Source organism: Bufo gargarizans, chromosome 3 (genome assembly GCF_014858855.1).
Source record: "Bufo gargarizans isolate SCDJY-AF-19 chromosome 3, ASM1485885v1, whole genome shotgun sequence".
Taxonomy (NCBI): Eukaryota; Metazoa; Chordata; class Amphibia; order Anura; family Bufonidae; genus Bufo; species Bufo gargarizans.
The window spans coordinates 486651259-486664466 of NC_058082.1; the positions used below are offsets into that span (position 1 = coordinate 486651259).

General features: G+C 45.5%; 1 protein-coding gene across 2 annotated transcripts in view; it reads left to right on the top strand.

The window, feature by feature from the left end:
- Window positions 1-13208, top strand: part of LOC122932871 (aryl-hydrocarbon-interacting protein-like 1) — a 117938-nt gene that overhangs the window by 76255 nt on the left and 28475 nt on the right. The window lies entirely within an intron of this gene.

The following is a 13208-nucleotide window of genomic DNA, read 5'->3' on the forward strand; positions in this document are numbered from 1 at the left end:
CCAGGACGATGTCAGCGGTAGCGTTCAGGAGAGAACTAGCAGCATGAACGGCCCTGACACAGGAAGGGGTGGCTCTGGCTACAGGGTCTAGACGTTTTGAGAAGTAGCCTAGAGGTCTACTACGACCCCCATGGCTCTGGGTGAGAACTCCAGTGGCATGACCCTGACGTTCCATGACATAAAGGCGAAAGGGAAGCTGATAGTTAGGGATGCCAAGAGCTGGGGCAGTGACAATGATTTGTTTGAGAGATTGGAATGCTTTTATGGCTTCTGCAGTCATTTGGAAAGGGACAGTAGCAATACGGGGTATGCAATCAAACAGTGGCTGCATCAGAACGGATGCATCAGGGATCCATGGTCTACAGTATGAAATTAGTCCCAGAAAGGTTTGCAGTTGGTGAGGGGTATCTGGCAGTGGGATGTCTGAGACTGCTATCTTTCTGGCATCCGTAAGATGCTTACTGCCTTGTGAGATGCAGTGACCTAGGAAAACAACTTTTGGAAGACACAACTGTAATTTAGAACGTGAGACTCTGCACCCAGCATCCGCCAGGTAGGCAAGAAGTGAGGCAGATGAGTTCAGGCAGACGGGGTGTGAGTCAGCACAGAGGAGTAAATCATCGACATATTGTAAGAGTTCCACCTCTGGGTGATCTGCTTGCCATGGTTGTAAGATGGATGCCATTGCTTTGCTAAAGCAGGAAGGACTATTATGAGCTCCTTGAGGCAACACCGTCCAGGTGTATTGTTTTCCATCATGTGTAAAAGCAAAGAGAAATTGGGAGTCTTCATGTAATGGGACAGAGAAAAAGGCATTTGCTAGATCAATGACAGTAAAGATAGCAGCCACAGGAGGAATGCTAGCAAGCAAAGTGTGGGGATTTGGTACAATGGGGGTTTCAAAGACCGTAGCCTCATTAATTGCTCTGAGGTCTTGTACCATGCGATATACAGGAGGCTGTCCCTTCACACTCTTCTTTTTAATTGGGTATAAGGGAGTGTTACATGGTGAGGTGGTAATTTTAATAGCTCCATTTGCAAGGAAGAGCCTGTATCTGGAGGGTGATAGCATCTCTCTGGGAAATGGAGAGAGGGTATTGTGCTTTATATGGCAGTAAGTTAGGATTCTTCAAGGTTACAGTGACTGGCGGGACTTTGAGACGCCCAATGTCTTGGGGACCTTTGGTCCAAAGGGTATCAGGGATGAGGTGCAAAATGCTTTGCAGCGAATCCCCTTGTTCATGTGATTCAAGTGACTGGGATTTTAATGCCATTAGGAGGCAGGTTTCTTCAGGACTCAATGCCGTACCTAAAACAACTGTACCATTTTCCTTGAACTGGATGTTGGCCCGTATTTTCTGAAGAAAATCTGAGCCTAATAGGTTATAAGGACATGTCTGGCTTACAACAAATTGTGACATTACTCCAGTGGGCAGATGTAACTGTGGAGATTGGCTTTGGGACTTAGTGGAGGGAGTAATCAAGAGAGGCTTAGTAACAGGGTTGTGCTGGGTGACCCCTTCTAAACCAGAGCAGGGTAAATGCATATCTGTGAGCCAGGAAGGGAGTATGGCGGTCTCACATAACACACTGCGGGCTGCACCAGTGTCTACAAGGAATGAGAGTTCCTTCCCTGCCACATCGAGGGTGATTCGAGGGGCTGGGGCCTGCAGGAGGGGCAGAGACTGCCATACACGGGGTGTCCCCTCCCAGCAACACTGGTTTGCCAACGTCCTAGTGGGATGGAGCTGGCCATGGAGGAGGAGTTCCTCTTTGGCTCTGATCTGCTGGCCACAGATGTTTGGAGCGACAGTTTCTCTTAATGTGCCCTGGTTTGCCGCACCCATAACAGACACGGGGCGGGGGTCTTTCCTCTCTTCCTTCTCCCGTCATGACTGCCATGACTGATATGCGGGATTTCTTTGTACTACTCTCCAGCCCTTTTGCAACTTGCTCTAAGATTTCCAATGTTAATGATTTCCATTCTGGGCGACAGGTTACAAGAGCTTTGTTCAGATCTGGCCTAAGGCCATCTACAAATGACCGTGCTAGGAGTCTTAGGTGCACAGGTTCATTTGGACTGAATCCCATATCTTTATAGTTTTGTTTAACTCTTTGTACAAACTTTTCTACTGACTCTGCTTTATCCTGTACCATGTCCTGCAGGGTTGTGGACTGCTCTGCTAGTCTGTCTTTCGCCCACTTATATAATTGCTGAATGAAATCACGGCCAGATTCTGAATCACGAGTGTCATAATTTGCTCCAGGGAGTTCTGGTTGGCGTATGTGATCCATTATAAGTGAAGAAAATTCACCAGTTTTATTTTGTACAATACTTTGCAAGTCTGACCAAGTACACCCGTAGGTTTGATATACTTGTGCCAATTTTCTGTAAAAGGGCATAGGGTGAGTATCTGGGTCAGGCATGAGGTTCACTATGGTGAACAACTGCTGGGGGGTAAAGGACACATACTTAGGTGGCCCGACTGGGCGAGTGTTCAAGTATATTTCCCTTAAGGCTTCAAGATTTCCTTGTCCTATGTTATGGATCTCTCTTTGCAGCTCTGTAATTTGGTTTTGAAAAGACTCATTCACTGCTCTTGCTGCACCCTGCTGGCTACTTAGGGTAATATCAGAAAATCGTCCAAGGTGCGGTGGGGGCTGCGATATCCCGGGGTTTGTGCTGCAGCACCAGGTGCATAGTCCACTGTCTGCTGTGAGTCTTCCCCTGCATCTTCCTTTTGTTTCTCCCCATCCTCATCTTCCTGATCTACAGCACCACTACCTCCTACCATTATATGAGCTGGAGCTATGGGCTGACTGGGTAGCATGTAGGTGCCGTCAGGATTTACAAGTGGGTATATAGTAGTGACTTGTGGCATGACAGAAAGAGCAGGGTTTGGGGAGATTACAAGTCCAGCCTTGGGCGTTGGCTGAGGACAAGATGGCGTCATTGCTGGGACTGGTGAGACGTGCTGGGGGGCTAAAAGAGCATGATTATGTGGGCGTGGAGCACCACAGGCTAAGCACGTATCACGGGGGGCAGGGTTCTGCTGACCACAATGTGTACAAGTCCAACTTCCCCTTTTTCTTTCAGCTGCGCCATTATAGGGCGGTGGCTGTTCCTGTACTAAGACTGGGCCAGGCCGATAGTAATGGAGTCCTGATTTTTCATCAAACATTGCTTCTCCTTTTGTCTGTTCAAATTCTTTGCTACAGTCCAGCCATACCCTAACTGTATCTATCAACTTATCATCATTCAATTTGCCTCTCTTCTCAGTCAACAATGTCTGCCATATAGCAGAACACAATACACCTCCTTTTGCAATATCATAACTCTTTTCTAACTTGCTTAGTCCTTTAACATAACCTTTTCCTCTCCGGTCCGCCACGTACTGTTCAGGTGAACAATAGCCCTTCGGGACACTATTTCGGTTACCCATTTTCTTTCAAAACACCACGTTCTGGAGCCTTCAACACGTTCTGGAGCCTTCACTTACTGTCTCTGATAGTTGGATTAGCACAGACACTGACAAACAAACACCTTGAGCTTGAGATTAACACACCACTGGGTTATCAGCAAGCTGTCTCCTTCCCTTCTACTATTTCTTGGGGTCACACACCGGGGTTACCCCTCAATGTAGGCACTTTAGGAGACTTCTATTGTTCTGTCAGTCTATGCCTCTCCTTTCTCCCAGAGAAACCAACCATACACAAAAAAATTATAAAACACAATACATCAAGCTTATCAATACAATGGGGTTCTTACTTTCATGCCCCTGAGGATGCCTCACTGTCGGTGCACCCCTCCCTAGAACAAATATGGATAGACTAAGCCAAGGGACACAGAATAGGTAAGATGAATATATTTTCTCACCTCTTATTACGGGCCGCGGTCCCGGTGTCCGTTGGCTTGTCTCTCTGGGTCCAGTCTCTGGGGGTACGCCAGCAGGAGGTCCAATCCTCAGGCCCCACGTCGTTGGGCGCCAACTGATATGGCTCTGATTCTGGATCTGACCCAATTAGTCAGGGAAGGTTGATGTACTGCTCCGAATGGTATTAAATGATAGGCATACGTACGCCACCACGAGAGATCACACACAGACTGTCACAGAGAAGTCAATGCTAGATGTTCCGTTTATTATTCAGATTACATGATTTTTTATAGCAGAAAAAGGGGAACTTTATGACTCGGCTAATTTGATGATCTAATTGTCACATTACTAAGTCCCATGATAACGTATCACATTATCACTCCATACTTTAGCAAAAGTCAGCATTATGTCAGCAATATGTCAGCAATTTCAATATCATAAAGTGATTAGTAAGGGATTATTAAGGGAGCTGGCTGCTGCTTCAGGGGCCATTTTGTTAAGCAAACTGTTAGATATAATACAAGCAAGTATACATTTGATACTAGATATATGATTCCACAACATGATGATGATGAGACACAGTTGCCAATAAGTCAACCAAAATTAGTGTCTCGAGGTTTATGATGAGGATGAGACACAGTTGTCAATATGTGAGGTTCTAGTTAGGTCAAAAGGTCAGGAGGATGACCAGAGTGAGGAAGTAGAAGAGAAGGTGGTGGATGATGAAATCACTGACCCAGCATGGGAAGGTGAGAAGCCGAGCGAGGACAGCAGTACAGAGGGCGAGGGATCCTCAGCACCGCAACAAACTGGAGTCTGGGGTGGCAAAAGAAAGAAGGCGGGCCACACCAAACAGGCCCACAACTGTTCCCCGGAGCACCCCCTTGCAGAAATCTCCCTCGCCAAGGGGTAGGTGTTCCGCAGTCTGTCGCTTTTTTGAGGAAAGTGCGGACGATAAAATAATTGTCATTTGCAAGCTGTGCCGTACCAAAATGAGCAGGGGCGTGAACACTAGCAACCTCACCACCACCAGCATGATCCGCCACATGGCATCAAAGGACCCTAATAGGTGGGCCGAACGCCTGGGTCCACAATCAGCGTCTGCGGGTCACACCTCTGCCTCCTCTTCCCCTGTGTTACGTGCTGGCCAATATCCTGTCCAAGACGCAGGACCAGATGTCTCCCGCCCCCGAAACCTGGATCTTTGCAAGCACCATTAGCAAACAAATCCACTTCTGTGTCCCAGAGCAGTGTACATACAGTCATGTGAAAAAATTAGGACACCCTTTGAAAGCATGTGGTTTTTTGTAACATTTTTAATAAAAGGTTATTTCATCTCCGTTTCAACAATACAGAGAGATTAAAGTAATCCAACTAAACAAAGAAAACTGAAGAAAAGTCTTTTCAAGATCTTCTGTAAATGTCATTCTACAAAAATGCCTATTCTAACTGAGGAAAAAGATAGGACACCCTTGCCCCTAATAGCGAGTGTTACCTCCTTTGGCTGAAATAACTGCAGTGAGACGGTTCTTGTAGCCATCTACCAGTCTTCGACATCGGTCTGAGGAAATTTTACCCCACTCCTCAATGCAGAACTTTTTCAGCTGTGAGATGTTTGAGGGGTTTCTTGCACGTACAGCCCTTTTCAAGTCACCCCACAGCATCTCAATGGGATTCAAATCTGGACTTTGACTTGGCCATTCCAGGACTCTCCATTTCTTCTTTTTCAGCCAATCTTTGGTTGATTTACTAGTATGTTTTGGGTCATTGTCATGTTGCATGGTCCAGTTCCGCTTCAGCTTTAATTTTCTAACTGATGGTCTCACATGTTCTTCAAGCACCTTCTGATACACAGTAGAATTCATCGTGGATTCTATGATGGTGAGCTGACCAGGTCCTGCTGCAGCAAAGCAGCCCCAAACCATGACACTTCCACCTCCATGCTTCACAGTTGGTATGAGGTTCTTTTCTTGGAATGCTGTGTTTGGTTTACGCCAAACATGTCCTCTGCTGTTGTGTCCAAATAATTCAATTTTGGACTCATCTGTCCAAAGAACATTATTCCAGAAGTCCTGGTCTTTGTCAACTTTATCTCTGGCAAATGTCAGTCTGGCCTCGATGTTTCTCTTGGAAAGCAAAGGTTTCCTCCTTGCACACCTCCCATGCAAGTTAAACTTGTACAGTCTCTTTCTAATTGTAGAGGCATGTACTTCTACATCAACAGTAGCCAGAGCCTGCTGTAGTTCTCGAGATGACACTTTAGGGTTTTTGGAGACCTCTTTTAGCATCTTGCGGTCTGCTCTTGGGGTGAACTTGCTGGGGCGACCAGTCCTGGGCATGTTGGCAGTTGTTTTGAAAGCCCTCCACTTGTAGACTATCTTCTGGACAGTGGAATGGCTGATTTCAAAATCTTTTGAGATCTTTTTAAATCCCTTCCCAGACTCATAGGCTGCTACAATCTTTTTTCTGAAGTCCTCTGACAGCTCTTTTGCTCTCACCATGGTGCTCACTCTCACTTCAACAGTCAGGAGCACACCAAACTAAATGTCTGAGGTTTAAATAGGGCAAGCCTCATTCAACATGCAGAGTAACGATCTACTAATTATGTGCACCTGGTGTGATATACCTGTGTGAGATCTGAGCCAATTTAAGAGGGAATACATGTGAGGGTGTCCTATCTTTTTCCTCAGTTAGAATAGGCATTTTTGTAGAATGACATTTACAGAAGATCTTGAAAAGACTTTTCTTCAGTTTTCTTTGTTTAGTTGGATTACTTTAATCTCTCTGTATTGTTGAAACGGAGATGAAATAACCTTTTATTAAAAATGTTACAAAAAACCACATGCTTTCAAAGGGTGTCCTAATTTTTTCACATGACTGTATGTCCATACCCCAGGCCTTTGAACCATCCACCCACAGGTCATAGCACTAAATGCACACCATTCCAAAATGCTGGCCCTGGAAATGTTGCCATTTAGGCTTGTGGACACTAGGGCTTTCCGCAGCCTGATGGCGGTGGCGATCCTTCATTACTCATCCCCAGCCGTCACTATTTTTCCCGATATGTCATCCCCGCCTTACACCAGCATGTGTCCCGTAACTTCACCCGTGCCCTGACCAATGCAGTTATTGGGAAGGTCCATTTAACGACTGTTACATGGACAAGTGCTTTTGGCTAGGGATGCTACATTTCCCTGACGGCCCACTGGGTGAACATTCTGGAGGCTGGGAGCGAGTCGTACCCTGGGATGGCACAGGTGCTACCGACGCCAAGGATTGCGGGCCCTACTTTCATCAGGATTTCCGCCACCACCAACATTGGTGGCTGCAACCCCCCCTTCTCCTCCACCTCCTCCTCCACTTCCATCTCCGAATTCTCATCTTGCAGCACCAGTCAGCCATCAGTCAGTACCTGGAAGCAGTGTAGCACTGCAGCGGGGAAGCGGCAACAGGCCGTGTTAAAACTAATTTGCTTAGGTGACAAACAGCACACAGCTGCAGAGCTGTAGCAGGGAGTAAGGGATCAGACTGAGCTGTGTCTCTCGCCACTCAACCTACAACCAGGCATGGTGGTGTCTGATAATTGCCGTAACTTGGTGGCGGCTTTGGAGATCGGCAAGCTCACACACATACCATGCCTAGCCCACGTGTTCAACTTAGTGGTTCTGCGGTTTTTCAAAAGCTACCCCAATTTGCCTGAACTACTGGTGAAGGTGCGCCGCGTGTGTGCCCATTTCCAAAAGTCATCTACAGCTGCCGCCGGTCTGGAAATGCTGCAGCAGCGCTTGCAATTGCCAGTTCACCGACTGTTGTGCGATGTGAGCATGTGCTGGAACTCCACATTCCACATGTTGGCCAGGCTTTGTTAGCAGCAGAGGGCAGTAGTGGAATACCAGCTGCAACATGGTTGTCACCTTTCCAGTCAGCTTCCGCTCTTCACAAGCGATGAGTGGGCATTGATGTCTGACCTCTGTGAGGTTTTACGCAACCTTGAGGAATCAACACAAATGGTGAGTGGCGATGCCGCTGTTATCAGCGTAACCATTTCACTTCTGTGTCTACTGAAACGCTCGCTGTTCACACTGAAGGTGGATGCTTTGCATGTGGAAGAGGTGGAAATGGGGGAAGACAGTACACAGGGTGATAGCCAGACCACCCTCAGTTTGTCTTCTCTGCACAAATTAGATGATGATGATGAGGAAGAGGAGCAGGAGACAATTGCCCCTGCTAAAGAGGGTTGTAGCTATAGCAGGTTTATTCCATCTGTTCAGCATGGATGGGCCGAAGAGGAGGAAGAGGATGAGGAGATAGAGAGTCATCCTCTTAATGAAGACAGTGAAGTCTTGTCTGTTGGGACTCTGGCACACATGGCTGATTTTATGTTATGCTGCCTTTCCCGTGACCCTCGCCTTATACGCATTTTGGCCAACACCAATTACTGGTTGTTCACCCTTCTCGACACCCGCTACAAAGATAACTTCTCATCTCTCATTCCTGTGGTGGAGAGGACTAGCAAAATGGTGCAATACCAGAACGTCCTTTTGGAAAAATTGCTCCCAAAATTTCCAGCTGACAACGCTGGCGGCAGAGTACGTAGTTCCTTTGGCAACCGAGGAGGGGAGACGAGGGGAACCGCAGTTCAAACAGAGGCAGGGCAACACTCTCCAAGGCCTGGGACAGTTTCATGACACCCCGCCAGCACCCTCACCCTGATGCGTGGCCTAGTGTCACAAGGAGGGAAAAGTTTTGGAAGATGGTAAAGGAGTGCGTAGCAGACCGTGTCAGCGTCCTCCGTGATCCCTATGTGCCTTACAACTATTGGGTGTCCAAGCTAGACACATGGCTTGAACTGGCGCTCTATGCCTTGGAGGTGCTGCCCTGCCCTGATGCCAGAGTTTTGTCAGAGCGGGTATTTAGTGCTGCTGGGGCATAATAACTGATAAGCGCATCCAGCTGTTAACTGAAAATGCTGACAGGTTGACTCTTATCAAAATGAACAAGGCCTGGATTGCCCCTGACTCGGCGGCTGAACGTAAAGGCACTTTAAATGTGGCTTTTATGGTGTATTGAATACACTGTATTCCCATGTACCCCTTCCACCACAAAAAAGGGTATATGGTTCAATCTTCCTTTTCTCGTCCACCTCCATCATATCAACATGCTTATTAGGCTGCCCTCGCCCCTAATGTTATGGTCAGCTCAGCAGCAGGCCCCCGCCCATAATGTTTTAGATGGTCAGATCAGCTGCAAACCCTCACCCCTAATGTTTTAGATAGTCAGATTAGCATCAGACCCTCACCCCTAAATGTTTTAGATGGTCAGATCAGCAACAGACTCTCACCCCAAATTTTTTAGATGGTCAGATCTGCAGCAGGCCCTCGTTCCTAATGTTTTTGAGGGTCACCAGCAGGCCATCAATCACAATTTTTCAAGGGTGTGTATGATGCCCTCCTTTATGTGTAATAAAGGGTGTAATGGAGTGTTGGTTCCTTGTAATTTTTGGCAGCCCTTTCACTTAGTGCATAGGCTTTATGAGTGTAGGAGTCCCACTACCTGAACAATTGTACCGCAATGTGAATGAGGTCCTCCTTTATCTGATATACAGGTTGTATCGGAGTGCTTCTTCCTTGTAATTTTTGAAAGCACTTGCACTTTATATACCAGTTTATATACAGGAAAGAATGTTTCCTAACAATTTTTCCTCTAAAATCGATTTTATCTTAGGTTTGGTGCGTATTATTGTCAGTCTGTAATAGTGGCGTACTAATCAGACAACATGGTTCCCAGCAGCGGCCTGGGAGTCCAAGATGCATCCAGACATCCTTCCCATGCTGTTCCTGAACCATTTCGGTGGTGTTTCCATAAATTTCTGACCTTTTTATATGAACCAGACACCCTCCCCTCTTCAGAGCAGGGGGTGCCTGGTTTATTGACTTCCATTGTGCTCTGTAGAGCACCCGAGTATCCCAAGGTGTTCTACTCGAGCACCCAAGCACTTTAGTGCTCGATCAACACTACATGTGATATTTCAGTGGCCTGTTACAGATAAAAAGTTTTAAATACCTTCGCTATTGTTTGCAGTTCCACAGAGGCCCATTAATGAAGGACATGGCATATCATGTTTAATGCATTGTGTTATGTCCAGTCTTCCACACAAAGATACATACAGTATGTAAGGGGTTCTTTATTAGGCAGTCTTATAAGATGACTTTGTGGCAAAGCTCCAGTGTCGGACTGGGGATCTTGGGACAAGTGATGAGCGCGAATATTCGCATTATGAATTTTTATCGCGACTATCGTACTTAGAGAATTTGCTAATATTTAGAATATAGTGCTATATATTCGTAATGATGATTATTCGCTTATTTTTTTTTTTAACACAGTACACATCAGGTGATCATCCCTCCCTTCTTCTAGCTTGTGGGCCAATGAGAAGACTTTGTCACAGCTTAGCAACATCCCTAGCAACCTATAGAAAAGTTGCCTACCCCTTCACTATATAAATGAAGACACTCCCATTTTGTGGAGTTTCATGTGAGAGAGAGAGGAGCTTGGATACTGTGCTGTGCTTTTTCTAATTACATTCCAAATCGCATATAAATAATCCTGATAGATAGTGTTAGATAGGAATAGGGAATTGTGTAGCTGAATAGCTGATGGGGTCCAGTGCAGGGAGTAGTGTAGGTTATAGAGATAGTTAGCTAAAATGTGCATGTGAGAGAGGTTTCTCTGCTGTCCATACATACATGCTACAGACATAGTGCTGTGATGTCCCAACAATACTAAGTATAACAATCAGTATTATGTTGTCAGACCTGATTAAAGGTGAAGTTGCATGTATTGTGCTAAAATATTCGAATCAATAGTGGCGATTTGCGCGATATCGAATACTTAGAAAAACTATCTGCATATAAAGCTATTGTTGTGACATGCATGGAATTTCTATCTAAAACAGTGCTGTAATGTACAATTACTTACCGTGATCAGGAGTTCTTCCTCACTATCTCGAAAGTTGCTGCCAACCATTTTCATCACTTATGTAGCTAATAGTGCATGCGTATGTGCGTGCGTGCATTATAGCGCAATCAAAAAGAATATCACAAAATCACTAATATTTGGCGAATATTCGCCTAAATATTCGTGATATATCGCGAATTCGAATATTGTCCCTGCCGCTCATCACTACTTGAGACCCACCAGAGAAAATTATTTCTCAAGGCCTTATCGCTATATCATCAATATAACACCTATTGTCGCAGAAATCCAGGATTATGAGAAGTCCGAAGGCTTCTCTAGGCTTAATTGCAATAATCTGATAACAATACTTGCCATACTTGTACTTTACATACTTGGCCATTAAGATCATTTCTCTTTTGTTATCTATCAGGGGCTGAAGTTTATGTTTGGTCAGCACCTTCTAATCATTTCCTCTATGTTTGCTAGAGAATCAGCAAAATTATCCTCCTGTGAGTTTGATGGGTGGTTTAATTACGCCGTCTAACGCTGAGCATTTGCAGTATCTCTCCCTTCAGAGACACACTGACATTTAATGATGTGGATATCTGCATCTTGCTTAATTCAACGCTTTAGTTAGAGAACGAGAACTTGTATGAAATATATAAAGGCAGCAAGATTCTCCAAATGGCGCTACATGAAAGATACATCATTAATATCAGTCTTGTTAAAATCAGTCAAATACAAAAAGAAAGAAATATTACTTTTGTTATAGTAAAAGCAATAATATGCTTTATGCAATTATTGGAATATCTTCTGGATTTTTGGAAATTAAGGCTGGTTTCACACGGGCGTTGCGGATTGGGGCCGGATGCGTTCAGGGTGCGTTCAGTTAAACTCGCACTATTTTGCAAGCAAGTTCAGTCAGTTTTGTCTGCGATTGCGTTCAGTTGTTCAGTTTTTTCTGCGCGGGTGCAATGCGTTTAGATGCGTTTTTCACGCGCGTGATAAAAAACTGAAGGTTTACAAACAACATCTCTTATCAACCATCAGTGAAAAACACATCGCACCCGCACTTGCTTGCAGATGTAATGCGTTTTTCACGCAGCCCCATTCACTTCTATGGGGCCAGGGCTGCGTGAAAAATGCAGAATATAGAACATGCTGCGATTTTTACGCAACGCAGAACTGATGCGTGAAAAAAAAACCGCTCATGTACACAGACCTATTGAAATGAATGGGTCAGGATTCAGTGCGGGTGCTATGCGTTCACGTCACGCATTGCACCCGCGCGGAAAACTCGCTCGTGTGAAAGGGGCCTAAGGCCTCTTTCACACGGGCGTCATGTTTTTTGCCCGGATAAGAGGCGGGTGCGTTGCGGGAAAATGCGCGATTTTTCCGCGCGAGTGCAAAACATTGTCATGCGTTTTGCACTCGCGTGAGAAAAATCGCGCATGTTTGGTACCCAGACCCGAACTTCTTCACAGAAGTTCGGGCTTGGGATTGATGTTCTGAAGATTGTATTATTTTCCCTTATAACATGGTTATAAGGGAAAATAATAGCATTCTGAATACAGAATGCTTAGTATAATAGTGCTGGAAGGGTTAAAAATAATAAAAAAGTTAACTCACCTTCTCCTCTTGTTCGCGTAGATGCCGGTCTGTTCTTTAGCTGTGGAGCTGAATGACCTGAGGTGATGTCAGATCACATGCTCCAATCACATGGTCCATCACCATGGTGATGGAGCATGTGATCTGACATCACCACAGGTCCTTTAGCCCACAGCTAAAGAACAGACCGGCATCTACGCGAACAAGAGGAGAAGGTGAGTTAACTTTTTTATTATTTTTAACCCTTCCAGCACTATTATACTAAGCATTCTGTATTCAGAATGCTATTATTTTCCCTTATAACCATGTTATAAGGGAAAATAATACAGTGAATAGACTGTCACCTAGAACCCATGCGTGAAAATCGCACCGCATCCGCACTTGCTTGCGGATGCATGCGATTTTCACGCAACCCCATTAATTTCTATAGGGCCTGCGTTACGTGAAAAACGCACAAAGAGGAGCATGCTGCGATTTTCACGCAACGCACAAGTGATGCGTGAAAATCACCGCTCGTGTGCACAGTCTCATAGAAATGAATGGGTCAGGATTCAGTGCGGGTGCAGTGCGTTCACCGCACGCATCGCACCCGCACGGAAAACTCGCTCGTGTGAAAGGGGCCTAATTGTTCCCTAGGTTTGCAATGAGAGGTGCATTGTATATGTTAGCTAATGTACTATTTCTTTAGCTCAATGTTCAATGCATGACTAATGATGTGAGGACCTGGATTGACTTGTATGTACTGACCTGCTCGGGCACACACACCTC